This window comes from Condylura cristata, unplaced genomic scaffold, assembly GCF_000260355.1.
Source record: "Condylura cristata isolate star-nosed mole 26May11 unplaced genomic scaffold, ConCri1.0 scaffold00001, whole genome shotgun sequence".
In the NCBI taxonomy this organism is placed as follows: Eukaryota; Metazoa; Chordata; class Mammalia; order Eulipotyphla; family Talpidae; genus Condylura; species Condylura cristata.
Window position 1 is genome coordinate 61777683 of NW_004567102.1, and position 20473 is coordinate 61798155.

At 36.8% G+C, this 20473-nt stretch overlaps 1 protein-coding gene across 3 annotated transcripts in view; it reads left to right on the plus strand.

Annotated features, from left to right (window-relative positions):
* NKAIN2 (Na+/K+ transporting ATPase interacting 2) overlaps nucleotides 1-20473 on the plus strand; it is an 841972-nt gene that overhangs the window by 232358 nt on the left and 589141 nt on the right. The gene's annotated exons all lie outside the window — the stretch shown is intronic.

The window sequence follows — 20473 nt, forward strand, 5'->3', positions numbered from 1 at the left end:
TGGCTTTAGCTTCTCAGTGCTGTGCTTTAACCCACTGCGCCACCAGGGAGGGCTAAGATATTTAGTTTTTGATTTTTTTTTTCTAATTATCCACTCCCTTTTAAAACTCAGCAAGACAGTTCACCTTTGAATGAACTCCTCTTTCCCCCTTAGAGACCAGACATTTAGAAAAACTGAAAACAAAAGATTCCTTTAGTCAAGTTATGGCTTCTTTGGGTGTAATCCCTGATTGTTGAATACTTGTACAACTTTAGGATAATGTTGCACAGTTAATCATTATGACCTGCAATTCCAGGAAAAATCTTAAAAAATTAGCAGAGTATTAAGGTATATTCTCTCATTTAGACCGCTTTTAAAAATCACATTCTAATTATTTGTTTAAAATAACATAAATGTGCACTCTTTCCTTCTTTCTTCGACTATGGATGTCAGGAAACGAGTGTCATAAAAGGAAAGGCAACGGAAATAGCCTTCAGTACCTTCATGATGTGGTCTAATAGGTCCAGATTTGACTATTACTGAAATTCTCTTTCATTTTTGTATTAACTCATTTCCAGGTCAGTACCTTTTATCCTTCTGCATAAAGCAGCTAACCGACTACATACCATATTCACTATGCCCTGACTTTGCATGTTGTCCTACTGATTCAGGTGAGCTGACCCATCGCCCACATTTCTGCAGTAACTGGGCGGATACTATGCCTAAATACAACCTTGCGGTAGATTTGGCTGAGCAATGCAGGGTAATAAAAGTAATGAGGCCATTGAAATCCCTTTAGCTTTGTGCTGATGCCTGGAAACTGTCATTTATTTTGTAGTGTCTTTAATTGAGAAGGTTTTTTTTTTTTTAATTTCACACAGTAATTGGCACTACATTTTTGCCTCATATTAAAAAGAATAGTAAAGCCGTTCATTTTGTTTCTTTATTTTTAACAAGAATTGATAGTTTACAATTTATCTGAAACTTTACTTTTATCCATTTAGTTTCTTATTATTGTCAGGAATAAAATAACCCTTAAATTATTTTCTTGTACAGCTACAGAAAAGATAAAGGCCAGTTCTCATGTTTATTTGCATGCAAGATTAGGAACCCTCTTCTTTCAACTCAGTGACGTTTCTTCTCCCTTTGCATTGCATAGGACAGACTCTCTAAATATAGGTGAATAATAAATGTGCATCATTAATATATAATAAGATTGTAACAAAACACAGTATCAGCATAATCCTCTAAGACATTGATGGGTACATGCTGCCGCTTTAAATAATGGTGTGAAAGGCATTGGCGATCCCTGACATGGATTTGCCATAGCAAATGAATTTGTGTTACTGTATATATTTTGTTCTACATCTCAGTTATCAATAATTGTCTTCATGCCTCTCAAAGGGCAGCACAAGCAGGAAAAGAATAATTGCCACCCCTCATGGAGCCAGCTTATTGATGAGGTGGACACAAGTAATATTTTTAGCCTGCTGGCTGTCCATCTGTATGCAGTTTCCTGGAGCTGTCAGTTCTCCTTTCTCCGGAAACTGTTATGGCTTTGTCTGCTCAAAGAAAATAATGAGATCCATCTATCAAGAAAAAAATAAACAATAAACCTTATACCTTGAAATTAATTTGTTTTCACCTATGTTTACCTATGTGCATTCAGTTAACTATCCATCATGTTCTGTGCATGTAAAGAAGTGCATTTCTCAAAAGGTTGAATCCATTAACCCCTTTGCTAACTAAATATATAGGCACCCCTTCCAGCTAAATCAGGGCTTATAAAAATCAATCCTTTCAGAGAGCTCATAAACTCCCACTATGTTTTCCCCTTGTGTGTCCAGTGTGGATAGATCTGCAAGCTGAATATGAACCCAAAGGTTGTTCCCATTTATTCCTCCACACTTAGCATATGTTCTTCTTAAATGTATCTTTGATTTTAATGCCACCCCAGCATTTTCAGAAATTGGGGTGGGATGAGCAAATGAAGCCAAAAGATTCAACCTGATTTTTTTTTCTTATTATTATTTGTTAATAGCAATTTAATGGAAAGTGGTAGTATAGATCCACGTTCAGATAGCATCCCTTTGAAAAGTAAATGTTTTTCAAAATAAAAGCCACTAAAAAATGACTTGAGCAGTAATTTGTTCTTAGGATCATGCTGACATTTATAAGCTATTTGAGCTTTATGGCTGCCTTGTTGCTGGCAAGAAGCTTCAACAGTGAAAGTGGTCCTGGAATCAAGTACCCTTCTCCTTTTTATCCATCTGTACTATCAAAATAGACAGCTACCATTAAGTAAACACTTGTCAAATGCTTTAAGACCTGAAGGATTATGGCAGAGTCAACTGAAAGCAACCAATTTAAAAACAACCTGTGCTCCAAGACTTCATTTGTAAAGAGTCATTTGGGATATATAATCTCAAGTACTCTAATGGTGGTGAAATTCCTAGCTCAAAATGCTAAGATTATAGGGAATCATACATTTCAGAATGTGGAGTAACTTATCTGGATTTATTCAGCTTGACACAGCTCACTTTAGATGTAAAGTGTGTGAGGCAAATTTAGGATTATCTCACAAGGTGATTACAAAGTAAGCAATTATTATCAGTTGGGTAGTTAAAAGAAAAATACACAGAAATTAGATAATAGATACATTTCTACCTAGAAACCAAGTGCTTAGTGGGGCAATAGATTCAATTTGAGGATAGAAAGGGAATAGTTATATTTTGAAACTTTATAGAAAACTGGAAATATTTAGTAATTAGAAAGATTGAACGTTCTAGTTTTTTTAATCTGCATCTAAGTTTTGAATGCATCTGGATTTAGGCATGTAGCACGGTTGTAATTTTGATACTAGATGGGGAAAGGAGCTTAAATAAAAACAAGAGAGAGTAATTAAAGAAATGGTGACTAAAAATATGCAAAAACTGGAAGAGGAGGAGGAAGGATGCCCAGGAGGAGGGTGAGAATGCAAGCGTGTGGTGATACTACTCTGCGTTGTGCCACTTACTGGATGGAGGTCATGAATGAATTCCTTACTTTTGCCTCTGTTTCCTCATTACAAAGCATAAATATTACTGTCAGGCACCTCCTAAGCGTGTTGTGAGGATTGCCTGGCACAGAAGAAGCCCTCCACAGAGCACTGCAAATTACATCTCATGGATCAAACCCAATTACCTGTTTTTGCACAAGTGTGATTTAGGTAAGAATGGTTTTAATGTTTTTTAAAAGATGGAAAATAATAAAACAGAATATTTGGTGACCTTTTAAAATGACATGAAATTCACTTTCAGTGTTCAGAAGTAAAAGTTTACTGGGATACACTCACATTTGCCAGTTTGCCTATTGGCTGTGGCATTGCCTATGCTATCGCAGAAGGGTTTCATTGCCATCTGGCTAACAAAATCTAGAACACTTGCTCTCTGGTCTTTGACAAAAGAACTTTGGCAGTCCTGGTCTAAACCAGGACACAACGGAGAATGAATAATGTTAATATCATGCAATGACTAGAGTATTTTAGAAAAGTCAGTGAATACGATTGCCCTCAATTTATTTATCTTGTGCAATAAGAAAATATTTTAAGATAGTATGTGATAAAAAAATAAATTGATGTGAAGAGCAGTAGCAACATATGCAAATGATTACCCTAAGGGTCACTTATGAAGGTATAAATCTTACTGTTTTTCTCCTGGCCTTAAATCCACCAGACATTCCAGTGCTGGTAGGAGAGTAGCCAAACCTACTCTGTATAAAAACTTATATATTCCCACTCTTACCCTCCTATTGCACCACTTTCCAATAATCTATTTATTCACTGTGCTACAGTCACACTCACTTTTCTGCTCTTTCATATACCAGTGTAGTCATGACTGTGGGGCCTTTGCAAGAATCTTGGTCTAAAATGCTCTTTCCTAGATTTTTGCAAGTTATTAAATCTGTCACCTAGATCTTCCCTTATCCCATCATTCCTTTTTATTAGCTCCTTAGAACTGTGGCTGTCAGAAACCTAGAACCTACACTCTAAGAGAGCAGGATTTTGTCTGACCATGGTAGCTAGCTCCAACGGCCACGTGGGTTCTTGGCACAGAGTGAGTGTTCCAGGCCTGTGAATGTACCCTTCCTGACTCTCACATTGTTGTTAACTCCTGTGCCCTAAGTGGGTGGTCTTACCCACGGTCCCTCTCTTCCTGTGCACACAATGCTTCTTTGACTCCAGATAGGTAGTTTGGCTTTGACATAAGTGCTACTCAAGATTTCTGCTCTAGATGGACCCTGGGCTTTAATATACTTGATTGCTTTGTTGCTTCCATTTTCATATTTTGCTTTATATAGCCTGTGCTTGTTTGCTTATAGATTGAAATGGCCCTTTTCCACCATGGTGATTCCAGAGCTAGTCCTTGTTAATGCATCCCCAAATAAAGAGCACACACAACATCTTGCAAAACAAGTAGTTTCCTTTGGACTTATGTCACATGGGTTTTCCATTTTTTGGATTACAACAGTTTCCAATGTTGAGGTATAAACTGATTGTGAGCATAGGACATGACTTTTAAGCTTTTTCTTTGTACATAACACAATGCCAAAATAGGAAGTGGTGTGCTCAGAAATATATGTGAGTGAAAAGTATGCTTAACTTACTCTCTGGGCTAATGAAATGCCTAAGCATCATGAAAAACGATTATAATAGCTGACACTTAAAACCATTTGACTTCCAGAGACATCCTTGGACCTTCTAGCCCTTTGCTAGCAAATAAGTTTCCACTTGTTCTGCTCCCATTCCACATACCCAACCACGTTCAGACTACATAGAAAAGAGGAAATGTAGATAGGAATGCAGGTTGGAACTGTTAAGTCACCTCCAACTCTGGCAAAAGTGGCCCATTTTCTACACATTCAGATTTGCGTTTAATTTGAGTATTTCCAAAAACGAGCTCAGATATCATTCACCAGAACATACATTTCAGGAGAGGTGGTATGCCAGTTTATTTAACATAGTACTTGCACAAATCCAGTACCTATAGTAGTAGGCAGTCAGTACTTATTGCATGAAAGAAGGATTTCATCTTCTTATTACCAGCTTGTGTAAGTAAAATATATATATATATATATATATATCTTTAATGTATAATTATAAGATGTTTCAAAAGCAGAATTTTTAAGATTGTAAAACTTGACTATAGATGAATATGAAAATATTCAACTCAAGATTCTCTCTGGTATATTGTCAAATGCTTTGGCAAAAAACATTCATCCTCTGAAAAGAAAATGTCATCCAACATTTGAAAAATACCACAATACAAAAAAAAACCTGGTTGAAAAAAATAGCATCACTATAATGTTTAATAAAAATATGGCTTTTTATTGTAAGTACATACAGTTTAGAAGAAAGCTTTAAGAATAGATCTGTATCTATCTGTAGTGTGTCTCTATATATATAAACATATATATATATATATATATATATATATATATATATATATACACACACATATGTTGAAAATGAAAGTTCATGTGATTTGATCAAAGAGGTCCAACCTTTGAAAGACAGCAAATAATACAGTATTTAGAAAATTGCTTAAAATATTTACTTCTCTGATTGGTGAAGATTGCTCACAAATTGCTGCACATTTTAAGCACAGAAATTACAAGTCTGAATGACACATGCATTTTGAGAACAAGTAGGAATCCATTGCCATTTTTAAACTAGAGATAGGGAAAAATATTCTCCATAGTTATGACATTCTATAGATATTTGCAATGATGGGCTCTTAAACTCTTTAGAATGTCATTGCAAGGTTTTCATTAAACTTTCTAGATTTTTTTTTTGTAAGGTAGAGGTAGAGCAGAACAGTATTTCAATACTTTCTCAGTCTTTAATCTTTCTCTCTTTTTATCAAAAATTATATAATGCATGTGATTCTGTTGGGCTCTCCTTTAACTGAGATGCAATTTAAATGATGAAAACCTTACACAATTAGTGTCTTTTATGAAAAGGCAAGCAGGCTTGATATTCAAAGATGTACAAGAAGAATTTTTCAAACATTCCTTCTCTTAAGAATCTTTTAATCCTTTCGTGTTTTAATGGTTCTTTTTTTTTTAAAGATTTAAATATTGGGAGATGCTCTATTCTCAAGCACTATCTACCAACTATTCAGATTGCTCACACTACTCAGCAACCTTAAACAATAAGAGCTAGTGCCAAAGAAAAAAGTCTGTTATAAACATCTCAGAAGCGAGTCCACAAATACAAAACATTAACAATTATTTTCAGGCCTTTTACAAATAATACTCATTGAGTAAAGGAACATTTATAAACCATGCGTACAGTGAATCCCAGCCTTTTCAATAGTCATTTTACTTTTGTTTATCAATTTTAAGCTGAGTGAAGTAGGACTAAAAACAAGATGGAGAAATAAAAGAAAGGTTTACTGTATGTGTGTGCTAACATAAGCTGCTTGGAAACTTAAGTACCTATGGCAATGTAAAACACTCAATCACATTGTAATAACCCAAAATAACCAACATTTTAATTGTATACTAACTGCTGATATTCTGATAACCATATAGCTTCATACATCACAATGAGAATACAAAATCTAAGCATGAACATATATATGAAATTTGCTAAACTGTTACTTTTATTTAAGATTATGCCCTCAATTTCCTTTTTTCTGTTTTTCATGGTCTTAAGATAAAAATTTTAAAATGAAGATTGACTATTATTAGTTGTGGCATGCCCTTCTTTTTAGAAACAGATCATATACTGTTACATAATTCTCCTGGTGCAGGTTGCTTTTTTACCTCCCTTGTTTATTACTATTATAAGTCTAGTGCCAGTGGGTAATTTTTGTTTGTGTTATATCCTTTTTTCCAAAATACTGTATATTTGCCTTAGGACAGAATGAGTTCCCAGGATGGGTTGTTATTATTGACACACTCCACTATGTCTTTGGAAGCAGCATTCCAATTGATATTTCAAGAGAATTTTTGTCATCAGCTCATCAATAACATATGATAGTTAATACTTACTGGGTTCTTACATTTCAAAACTTTAGTTAATAATGCACGTGATTTAGCATATTTAATTCTCCCAAAAGTCTATGATATTATTGCTCTCATTTTACAGCAAGCATTGTAGAATCAAATTCAAAGAAATCATACACCAGAGATCTTAATTAATTTGCTCAAATTTCTACAGTTAATAAATGGTAATAAGATACCATTTTCATGGTATTTGAACAAAATATTACAATTTCTTTTCATATAATTGGCAAAATAATAACTTTATGTTGTTTATCATTTGATTAGTGACAACTATTTTTTTAAATCTAATTCTGTTTTCTTATCGGATTAGTTACCTATCTCATGGGATTATCGAGGAAAATGAAATTGATGCATGTAAAAGATTAGCCAGTGTCATATATGTACTGGGAAACGGTGTCTTTTAATGTGGTAATTTTTAGCTAACTGAGAAATTAAGACAAAAGTTCAGAACTATGAACCTAGTTAGCTGTTTTTCCATTGAACAACAGTTTTTTCTTTTTCTTTTTGAAAGGAAGTTAATCTTAGTTTAGTATATTTATTTTATATATTGCTCCCAAGTGTAGGAAAAATTAAAATATACCTAAATGTAATTTCTGGAGTTATACAGATATTGTTCAAATATTTTAAACAATTTTGATCTTCATCCTTGACAATAAAATATGTTTAGTACAATTTACAAATATAGGATAGTTATTTATACTGTGCTAATGGATTTTGTAATTATAAAACAATTCACCTGTAACAAAATTGTATATGAAAAACAGGATTTTAAATGTGAAATATATATGAAATTATATATCTATACATGAAATAATATTAACTAGTCATTTTATCATATTTATTATAATACCATTACTTCTAAGTTATTATAAGAGCCATAACAGATATGACTAAATGTATGACTTGTATTACTACTAACAAGGAACTCCTATGAGCCCATTTATATTATTTATATATTTATTTATTAAAAGATTTATTCATTTATTCATACAGAACTGGGGAACAGGCCAGAGATGCAAAGGGTAAGAGGATTCACCAGGGACAGAGTGGGGAGCAGAATAGGCAGATCGACGAAGTACATTGCTGAGGGGAGCAGTGGGTGTGTCAGGAGAGGTCTGCTGCGCCATGTGGATCACCTCTGGGGCAGGCGGGGATCGAACTCATGCGGAAGTGGTCTAAGCTTCTTTGTGCTGTACTTTAACCTGCTGCGCTACCAGGGAGGGCCCCTTAGTGCTGTGTTTTAACTGGCTGGCCACCAGGGAAGGCCCCTTTTATTTTTTTTAATTTTTGCCTTCACTTTAAATTACTTTACATCTGTAGGTTCCCCCCCCCCTAAATATTCTAGGCCATTTTTAAGGTCAGCTGAGTTAAAAACTAGAAAATAAAACATTTCAATCTACTTTTAGCACCAATGAAAGATGTCAAAATGTTCTAGACTTAAAAAAGTTCCGTCTTCCTTCAAGTTATACCTGGCATGTGATATTTGACATTTGGGCCAAGTAGGAATGTCAACCTAAGTATAAATAAATATCAATGAATGGCAAAGACTTCAAAGGAGAGCTTTGTAGTGTTTAAACATATTGTACCTTAATAAAGTCTATGTATACCTTATACTCATGAGTTTAAATAGGAGGTTCAATATGTATGTGGTTGGACTGGGAGAATTGTTTGAATAATGTGGGAACATAGGGTGGACACCCATTCTTTAAGTGATATTAGTATGTCAGGCATCTGTTTCAAACAGAGAAGGGGTGTTGAAGCAGATGTTGAAAGTCTGGGAACTTCTCACTCCATGGTCTGTGCAATTCAGAGGTGGAGGTTTCTGTCCAGTCCCTCTGGCAATTACAAGATGTATTACCCAGACAGGTTTTAAGTCTCAGCTGTTATCGATGCAAAAATAGAGGTATCTTTCTTGTGGGACTGCAAAGAATATTAAGTTCTAGATTGTTTAGAGCAGGTTCTAGAGCATAGTGAGTGCTTAGTCAGTGTTGTTGCTGCAGATAGCATCATGGGGTGCCTGATGGCCTGACACAAAGAATTCAGAAGAACCTCAAGCACGGAACTTCACCTCTCTATTCTCTGTGCTTCATCTTCCTCACTTGCGAACTGGACATAGCAATATTTTATAGTGTTATGAAAAATATTTCAACAAGGTACAATATTTAAGAGTGCTTAGAAGTGTCCTGCACATAGTAAATGCTAAGTAACTGCTTGCTGTTAGTATTATTGTTTTTAATATTAGCCACTTGGATCTTAGAAGAATTGCCAGTGTTAATAGCCTAAGGAGCAAAATACTCCTCCCGGTCTGTCATATTCTCGCCTCTCTTTCTCTTTACATATTATGGCATACATGATGACACACTACAGTTTGAATGTTTATCTTTGATTACCTGTCTGTTTTAAGATATTAGCCATCTCTGGGTTTTTGTATGAAGATTTGTCCATACTTCACTACTCAATCCTTGTCCTGACTTGGTTGTCCTTTCTAATGATCAGAAAATTAAGAACATTTTGGAAAGTGACCCATGACAGTCTTGCAGCGTTACTTTTATGTGATCTTATTTTCCATCTTCCCTTAAGCACTTTGATTCACATTCTTACACAAAGTCCAGCTTTTCATTATTTCTACAGCATAAAGAACTTCACAGTATTTCTTTTAACTTTCTAATCTTTTACCTTACATGCTTTTTCTCCTCTTTATCTCTCATCCTCATTGGGATCAAGCAGACACACACACACACACACACACACTCTCACACACACCCAGAAACTGAAAAGCCTCAACGACTTTCACTTGATTTACTGAGAGGGTAATCTTTCCACATACCCCATGCATGCACAAAAATCCTCCCTTCCATTTTTGGGGGCTACTAATTGCTAAGAATGTCTTTTCCATTGACTCTGTATTGTTTCTCTTCTGTCTTTCTGGGAAGTCATTTTATATGCATTTGCATATATGCATTTATTTAAAATCCACAACTTAAATTCTTAAACGCCAAGTGCATAATTTGTCTTCCATAGTTTTCACTAGCATAATAAACAGGTTTATGTAGATTTATGTGTATAGGTAAGATACATTATATGTCAGCACATAACTGTGTACATTTAACTGCATACATATAACTCCTAGTACATGTGGGAAATGAAATTTGACTAAGCCCAGATGGGAGGAATTCAGTGTAGGAAGTGAGGAACAGTGCAACTCTAGCTACATATGACTTGACTTTGTGCCATTTGTACCCTGCTTTTCCCAGATCTCAGTACCCAGGAGAATGATGTTTACCCCCTTGCAAACTATGCATAAGTATGTTACTTACCTCTTATTCCATTACTACCGCTTTATTGGAATGCTATATTTTCCTAAACAGCCACTATTGTAGCTTCCAGAATACCACTTTTGTCTTTCATTTTGTCTTTCGGTTTCCTGGGCCTTGTTACCAACATGGCTTCCCTTTTACTCTCCTGTGACATGACTGGCTCTGCCCTCCCGTTTGCTGGTGGCTCCCAGTTGTGCTGGCAGGGATATGCACAGCTTTAGCTAATTAATTGCTTCGGCAGAGCTGTAAAGTGTACTTACCTAGAGTGCACTTCCAGCAGGCGCTATAGATTTATTAGGAAAGAGTTATGGATCTTGATTCATAGCCCTTGTGTGTGCCTATGCATGTTAGAATTAGAGTTGAGTCTTTATAAATAGTATGCTAATGACCTCCCAGCAATAACAGGTCCTAAGACTATTATAAATTTGAGAACTAGAAACAGCAGGGCTTAATTGTAAAAATAAAATTATAACATATGATTTAGCCATATGTGTTTATATGTAAGAGGCTTGTTATTTAGAATGGGTTTCCTTTTGCTTCTTTACCCACTTTAATAAGCAGGAAAGCATACAATCTTTGAGTGCAGAGCATATTGTAAGGATCCTATCTCAAAACACATTGATGTAACTTGAAAGTGTATTTCAACTGTGTTGCATTTTTGTTTGTGTTAAAAGCAGCAAACACTCAAACTCCCAGCTTGAGAATATCTTAAATGCAGTATGCCCTTTATTTGTCAATCTCAACCATCTTTCTTAGGCCAGAAGAGAATAGCCACTCTATGGTGACTGAAATGTGACAGAAGCACCTTGAAATGGGTATTTTCCAGGATCATCATGTGGCAATTTGCTCCCGATATTTTCAATCTGTTTTCTTGTCAGCTACTCAGTCCCTTTCAGTCTCTTCCAAGTTCTTCTCTCTGGAGACAGAGGCAAAGCTACAGAGCAGGTTGGACCTTCCTTTGACAGCTGGGCATTCTTCCTAGAACAGGCTCAGCATGGATAATGTTATTTTTGAATTACATATCTCAGTCTCAGTGCTCTCAAAGGAGAGTATAATATCTCACCACTTTGTGAAGAACATTCTCCTAAGTCTCTCCATTTGTCTCCTTTTGTTCCTGCCCTTCCTTTTTACTCCACAGTCTGCCTTTTTTCCTTTTCTCTTTTCCACCACAGTCCATTTATGAGAAATTCTGATTCTCACTGTACTCTGCTTGGGTGTACTCATTATCACAACAGAACAAATGCTAGAAATAGGAGTTGAGGATGAGATCCCTAATTACTGAATTACAATAAAAATCTCTAAAATGAAATAGGACATAAAAACACTTTGTACTGCACTATATTTGTTGGCCATTTTCCCCAGGGAAGCTTCTGTGCATTTGTTTGTTGAATAGTATTATATTGCACTCAATTTCTCTGTGTGGTACAGTGGGAGAGACAGTCAATTTTACTAATAAGCTGCATTTCTTCTTATTTAACTTTGTATTAGATTACGGTAATGGTTTGATATATGTAGATTTTGTGATTATCACAGTAAATTTACTTTACATTCAGCATCTCATACAATTACACATTGTTTTTTTTTTTTTTTCTTGTGGTAAGTTTTAAAGTGCCACTCTGTTAGCAACTTCAAGAGAATATGCAGTGCTTATTGCCAGTTGTACTTCACATCCCCAGAACTTTTTTCTTTTTTTTTTAAGATTTATTTATTTGTTCATACAGAACTGGGGTACAGGCCAGAGGCTCAGGGGCAGCGAGAGGCTTCACCAGAGACAGAGTGGGGAGCAGAACAGGCAGATCTACGAAGTACACTGCTGAGGGGAGCAGCGGGTGGGTCAGGAGAGGTCTGCCTCGCCATGTGGTCACCTCCTGGGCAGGTGGGAATCAAACTCATGAGGAAGTGGCTTTAGCTTCTCAGTGCTGTGCTTTAACCTGCTGTGCCACCAGGGAGGCCCAGAACTTTTAAATATAATAGCTGAAGTTTGTACCTTTTTACAGCCTTCCGCCAATATTCCTTATTCTTTACCCTTTAGGCCCTCCCTTCTCTGACCAATAATCTGTTCTGCTTATATGCATTCATTTATTTGGATTTCATATATATTAATGACTTACTTAAGGACATTTAGTCAATAGAAAATGTAGGATACAAATCTAAGCAGTTAAGCTCTATTGCCTAATCTCTTAACATCCCTATTCATCATTATACTAGAGTAAAGTGAGTAAGAAATGGAGAGGAAAAATGTAAGTTTTTTATGTTAGCACTTAGGTTACAGAAAATAATAAGGCTTACAATATACATACTGGGTATTCAGTAAATGGCAGTCCCTTATCTTGATTTGGGTTTGCTTGACTTTGAGAATCCATGGGGCACTGGAATTATTAGTGAAACATAGACTCAAAATCATTTAGCTAGTTGGTCTACATCATAGACTGTCAAAGACTAGCTAATGAGCTTTTCAGCATGCTAGTAGTGGAAGAGGTTGACTTATCTTTTTCATTTTGGGGTAACCCATAGAGGAGTTTAGTTTTGATTAGCTCAATAATTATTTGGTGAATGTGTGCAGCATTAAAGAGTATTTTTCAGTCTGAGGAAAATATTTTCTTGTCCTCCAAACTTTTGAACTTATTGAAGGGAATTCAATTAATTATAAATTGGAGAGGAGGTCTAACATCCCAAGCCATTGTTTTTCATGGAGCACAATTGATGGAAATCCATGGGGAGGATAAAGAGGGCTTCCTTGAGATGGGACTTTTGGAGACATGAAGAATGGGTGTGGGTCCTCTAACCCTGGTCCCTCTGGCCCATGAGTGCTGGTGTAAAAATGACATAGCTTGCTAGACTATAGAGCAAAATCCTTAGAATGTTAGTCATGTTTTGCCATTGCAGTGACTCATTTTTTTTAGCTCCTCTTTTCCACAAAGGTCACAACTTTTCTTTCCTGTTTCCTTTTAAACATCTGTGATATATACAAGGAACATTACATTTTGAAACCATCTCCAATTATCTGGTGTGAGTGTGTGCACTCATATCTCAGGAATTCTGTGTAATCATTTTGCAAACACAGTTGGCCACCACATTACATTATCTTCTCTCTCTCTCCTTCTCTCTCTCTCTCTCTTTTTTTTTTTTTTTTTGCTGCATATGTAATTTCATTTTTATCACCCAGGTTCTATTAAATTTTATTACCTCTTTTTAACGTTTTCTTTTAGAATTGTTCATAGTCAGCTCAATTCCACAAAGCAATGGCCTAGCAAAAATTTCATGTGGATATACTTCATTAGAATTGTTGGCTAAAGTTTCCTGGACTTCAGGTGAATTTTTAGTGAGACACTGATTCTGGCTGTCTCAGCTATGGGGGTCATCCACTCGGGGCAACTGGCCAGTTAGTCTGGCAGCTACAAGCAAACTGGTCAAGATTATGCAAAATTAACCTGGATACAAGTTATTCAGGAAAGCAAGGCCATATCATTTTTATAATAGGGTGTGAAATTTCAATTGTGTAGCTCAGGGGAGCACAGGGGAAGACAAGCTCTAGCACAGAAGCAGCACCTGTGTCTAATTAGACTGCTGACCTGTAGCACATCCAGTTGGGTCTGTGACTTGCTCAGTCCCAGCTTTCCTGTGGGGCCATGGCGCAAGTGTGGGTGAATGGATGAAAGCCACGCATAGAGGTGATGTTGCTATTTTTACTCTCTGAGTCATACAAACAGGTGCAGCCTGCCTCAACCAAGAGCATCACTGATGGTTTCAGTGGCTTAGCAGCCAGCCGGGAGGCATCCTTCCCCTTCTGGCAGTCGTGCAACTTCCAGATGGTCTCTTGTGAATCTGACTTCAGACACCAGACCAGGCTAAACTGTGATCAGTCATGGATGTGCCTGTCATTTATGACATTTCTGTACACTGAAGGTTGTGAGTTCCTGGCATGCAGAGGCATTATGTGCTGGGTTAGGAAACAGGAGTGCTAACATCCATATATTATTTTAACCTAACGAATCAGTCTCTACATTTTCCTTTCAGTCACACCACTGTCAACTTTTCTTTCCTTTGAGTCTAAAAACCTACATCTCATTTATATTTTCTCACCTGTGGCAGCCATACAACCCACTGCCTTTCTTTAGCTAGGCCACTTGTGAGCATTTGTTCTATTGATTACATACACAGCTTAGATGACTAATGAGCCTGGTTTTGTGCAGAGTATGACATTGAAGCCGTCATCCTTTTCTAATTTCCCAGTCCTGTCATCTTTATTGTGGCTATGCTCAGCCTCTGACCATGAACCAAAGGCTGTCTATAATCCTGTATGTAATTCATTGATTTCCAACCTGCCTCAAATTCTTTGAACTTATTTTTATTCCCTTTTTTTAGTTCTCATACCTAGGAATGTTTATTCATTCTGGATCTGACATACTTTGATAGATACATCGACAAACAGTATGGAGTGGTTTTCCTCCCATGCCTCAACCTGCCTGCTCTCAGCAGTACTGCAACCCCTTGGCATATATCTCTTGGCTTCCTGTCCTGGGAGACAGCTCTGAACTGTATTAAAACTTGAAAAGGTTTTGAAGCTATATTGCCAAGGTTTGGCTTCCAGTATTCACCATTCTTTAAAGCCCAGTCAGAATATATCAGCTGAGTTCAAACACCAATGAATGACTGCCATTGCCAATTAGTAAACTGCTTTTCCTGTAGTATTCAGATGCCTCCACAATTTGGCATTACCTCCCCCCTCACCCAGATTTTTGTCTACCTATATCCCAAACCTTGAGCCCATTCCCTTTGATACTTCTGTTTCTCCCACTGGAATGACAAAGATCAATTCCTCCACAATTCCAGTTATTTCTAGATTCTCAAGAAACACTTCACAATGTACCTTTTCTATGAGATGCATTTTCATGTTAGCTGAGTTTTATCTCTTTCCCGCATTAACCTGTTGTTACATTCATCTTAGTCTGTTGTAAATCCTGTTACTCATGTTTCCGTTGACCTCTGCATCAATGGGAAATGTTCTTGGCCTGACTCAGTCCCAATCAAACTGTAGGTTTCTTAAGAACTAGAACAATAGCTACATCATTTTTTGCTCATTCCTACTCACTATGGGGCCTTTTACCCTTGGAAAAATACTCTGAAATGGAGATTTGCTCTTAGGTGGGTTATTGATGAGTTTGTTTATAAACAATGCTTGTGAGAAGCTTAAGGAAGTGGGATTGAGTAGGAGAGAAGTTAAACAGTGATGAAATTGCACCAGAGCTTCAGTCTATCCCACCAGGAATTCTGGAGCTTAGAGGACCCATCATTTTCCCCAAAGTAAGGCAAGTAGGATGAGCTATTCTCTCCTCCATCTTGCCCAGCCATTGCATACAGCAGACATTAAGGAAGAAGCTGTAGCCTTGGGGAAGCAGCCGTCCTTTGACCAGGAAATTATTATTATTTTTTGACAGTTATTTATTAGTACACACAGAGCTGGGGTACAGGCCAGAGGTGCAGGGGGCCGGTCAGGAGAGGTCTGTCACGCCATGTGGTTCACCTCCAGGGCAGGCGGGGATTGAGCTCTTGCAGAAGTGGCTTTAGCTTCTTAGTGCAGTGCTTTAACTTGCTGCTCCACCAGGGAGGGCCCTGACTAGGAAATTCTTAAGAGGGACTCAGCTACTAGTGCCAGCACTCTGGGCAGCACGTGTGGGAGCGAGTCCTTTCAAAAAGTAGCTGAAGGCACACCACAGTCACTGCAGGAGCATTGAGTCACCCATGCCAAGACTTAGTAAATTTTACTAAACTAAACTTAAATTGATTCATGACCTTATATGTCCTTATACAGTATATCTAGATTAATAAAATATCAGAAAAAAAAATTTAAAGAATCGTCAGATTTTTTAAAAGATATATTTATTTATGCATACAGAACTGGGGTACAGGCCAGAGGTGCAGGAGTGGTGAGAGGATTCACCAGAGACAGTGGGGAGCAGAACAGGCAGCTCAATAAATTACACTGCTAGGGAGAGCGGGCGAGTGAGATGTCTGCTGGGCCATGTGGATCACCTCTGGGGCAGCGGATAGAACTCACATTGAAGTGATTGTGCCACCAAGGAGGGCCCAATATCAGAAATTATATTAGTATACCTAATTAGTGTTAGAAGCAGTTTGCTGAGCAATGACTATATTTGTTGGAATGAATCTAGGTATGAGTTCTCCAGCGAGCTCTAGATTTTTTTCTCAAGTTGAGATCCATAGTCAGTAATTTTTAAACTTTAATCTTTCCATGACAGGTACTTAAACATCATCTTTTGTAAATTAAAGTCATTATTTTTTTTCTTGTCATTTGTATTCATATGTTTCTGTTCTTAAAGTTGTTCCCAAGCTTGCTGAAATAATATTGATTCAAAACAAAACAAAACAAAAAACAGAAACCCCTGAACTCCATGGCTGCAGGAGCTCTAGGAATTTCTAAAGCAAAATTTAGCTATGACCTAGGAAGCTGAAAATGACCTAAGAAGCTCTGCCTGTCCCTTTCTCAGATAGCTGGAAATATGCTATCATTTTAAAATATGGAAATATTCTGTCATTTTAAATGTAATAGCAAGAGTTCTTCAATTTCAACTATATCCAAAATTTAAAGTAAAAATGAGGCTTATCTTTCTACAATATGCTTTGATTTTTGCAAAGATTACCCTGCTGTACATCTGTCCAACTTAATGCACATCTTGCTAGCACTCCTGTCTCCTATTCAATCCATCCAGATTTTATGGGGCTTAAATGTTTGCAACTTGGTGTCTCTCTTTAATAATGCAAAATGATTATACATTTGGACATTTTATAAATCATGCTGTGTTGGGATTGTCTAATAATCCTCAGGTGTGATGATATCCTCACTGACCCCTAGGACTCTGCATTTGCTTGTAGGCACAACTTCATGACTACAGTTTATATAGTGGACGTTTTCAAGGCTGATGAACAAAAGGAAAGGAAATCCCAGCAAAACCAGGAACATATTTCTAAGAGTTTTCTAAGGACTTTCAGGATATGTTTAGTTATTCAAGCAGTGGTTTGTGGCAAGTATGAAATGTTGCCCATTAGAAAAGCTTGTTAAAGACTCTTTGTTCAGGTTTTGGGGGCTAGCTGCTCACATCAACTCCCTTTACTGAGTGTGTACCAACATTCTAAATTCCCAGAAGGGAAGCAAGCATTCAGCTCACATCATTTTGTTTGTACAAACAGTTTAGCTGTAGTGAGTCACCCTTATCATTTAGGGAATGGTGAGAACTCTCCTGAAATCTGATTTCCCAGATGCCTGCCAACAGCCAGCTTTGCAAGCAAGCCTTACTAATGAGAGCAGTCTGAGACCTGGAAAGTAAACTTCCCGATACCCACGCAAGCTTTGAAACTCACCGCTAGAGCTCTTCTCAGGCCTTGAGTGGAGGTTGCTGGGGACAGCTCCCTGAAGCAGATGCTTTTCTTAATTTCATTGTGAGTTTTTCTCTGGTTCCAGTCATATGGATACACTGAGGACTTAAACTGTACCTAAACTCACTAAATTCTTGCCCGGGCTTTTTATCCTGAACTATTATTGCTCCGTGCTTCACCAAACTCATATTATTCATTTAATGTTCAGCTTAGATAGCACATACTCCTGGAAGTTTGTGGACTCCATGTTTTTGATTTACTTTGCTGGCTCCACTGTCAATCCGTAGTGAACTGTAGTTCCTTAGTATAGGGCTTTGATTGTGTATTGCAGTTACTTAATCATATCCCTCTCCACTCTGTTGTATTTTAGTTCTTTGAGAACAAAGTCGGCTCATTCACATTTGTCCTCATGTGTCTATCATTGTACTTGATACATAGACTTACATTGATATTTGCTGAAAGATGTATTTACTTACTAATATTTACCAGGTTTTCCAAGTATTGACATTAGTCTTCTAAAATATATCAATTTAAATGTTTGGGTTAAATTGTGAAATGTGTTAAATAGCATGATTTATTGTTGAGTGGTTGAAGAATACCTGTTGCTGATATTCTCAAGGCTCGAAATCTTTTGGACAACCTCTGCGTAATCACTCTTAGCAGCAAATCATCAATTAAAAAAAACCCCACTGCATCATAGGGAAACTTTGTGGCCCATATAGACTTGCTAAATGGAAGGCTTGGTAGATCTTCATGCAACCTTGTCAATATGTCATAAAAAGGATGTTGCCTGAGCTTTATCTTTTTGGTCACATTTTTCATGTCTGTGCATGAAGGCTTGATATCTTAATGAACATTAATTAGAGATTAATTTTATTAAGTTTTCAGAAAGCTCTAAACCAGTTTTTACAGAGGCATTTTTTTACATTGTTATAACTTTAAAATGCATTTCAAAATCTGCTGTAACTCAAGCCTGACCTCTTGAAAATTCTATGAATCAAAGATGTGTCATGCATTATTTCTAATAAACTTGAGGTAATATGGTACTTTAAAATGTTGCTTTTGACCTTTGATTGTCTACTTACATCTGTATTCCTGTATTCATTCATATACATGGGACATTAGTTAGAAAGAGAGATCATCTACTTATTGTTCATCCTACAGGCAGACTCTATGTGGGGTTAACACGAAAGATGGCAAATGAAGATGCAGGTGGGTAGTGACTCTTCCAGCACTGACTGCCTGCAAGCATTAGAACTGAAAACATTTCTTGAATTGAGTGTTCATAGCTTTGGTTAGAAATAGTTCATTTCTAACTGAAGGTGGGAGAATGAAAATACAGCAGCAAAATAGAAAGTTTCCCAGGGGTGAGAGTATTAAAAAGTTGAGGCAGATGTCAACCATTTGAGCTGGAAACAGTCCCTCAATTAAGGGGGTGATAAAATGCTTGACTAGAGAGGCACAGAAGAGGGAGTTGAGGTGATTGACATTCCCAAGAGCCCTTTGCATTTGTGTTTGTTTCAAAGGCTTTTTCTGGTAGCATAGATAATTACTGGGTTGAAGGGCTCTGTCTTACTAGGCTGTTTATGAGCAGATTACTAAACAAAAGATGAGGAAGTCAAGAGTTGGTGAAGGGAAAGTAAATCTGTCCTATGCTGCTAACTGCATATTTGCCTGGATTAGAACATCTGAACATGAAAAATAGATCATTTTCTGTGGTTGATGGTCTGTTACATATTTTTTTCTTTTATAAAAATTTCTTTTACTGCATAAAGACTTGTGAGGAGTTGTTCTTGCATGTGACACTGTAGTAAAAAAAAGTGAGTTTTTTTTTTGCATTCAGTTTTCACATGTCTGTAAAAGTAAGCATAAATCTGCAAAACAAATATTTATGCACTTGCTCTATTGTCTAGTAGCTATGTGACCTGACATAGGTTTTATACTCTGTTCCCTTGGTTTTCTCCATTGCAAATAGGAGATTATAAACCCTATGTGACTGTGCAAAGATTCAGTGATATAGTGCTTGCTAAGCATCTTGTAATGCTCTGTTTAATGGCTGCATATAAAGTAATGCCCACATATGGTGCTTCATAAGTACTAAGTAATGTCAAGTTGTCATTTGTCTCGTTACATGGCATATACTTAAGATATTTTAAGCTTGATAACTCAAGGCTAAGATTTTGTTTATCCATTGTCGTATTGTGTGAAAACACAGTCTCCCTTTAATTGCGGGCGTTCATTAGGACAGCTTGTAGGTAAGCATATGGAGGCACCTATGGGCAAATGTATCTAGTGAGTCTATTTTAAATCTTCTTAGTGATTACTTTTTCACACATGCATATTACTATGGGCAAGGTTTCTTATCTTCTCATTCTTATATTTGTTGATTATGAACTTCCATTATCTCAGAAATCATATTAGGAGGTGCTAGACATGTGGGTAAGTTCAGAATGAGCAGTATCACAGGAAGAGGGTTCATGGTTCTGTTTCAGTTCAGACAGTGAGGTTTGTGCATGGTCCACACATCATCAGCTGATCTCTCTGGCCTTTAAAAATGACTGACTCCTGGGCTTATATATTCTGTCAGTACAGTAGCCAAATGAAGTGAAATTAATAAGTGTGGTTTTCTCTCTGGCACTGCAATGAATATCATGTGCTGAAATTTTAAATTCTTCATTCAATTGTACTTGATTATGAACATTTAATGAATTGTGGAATATCACTTCGCCTTG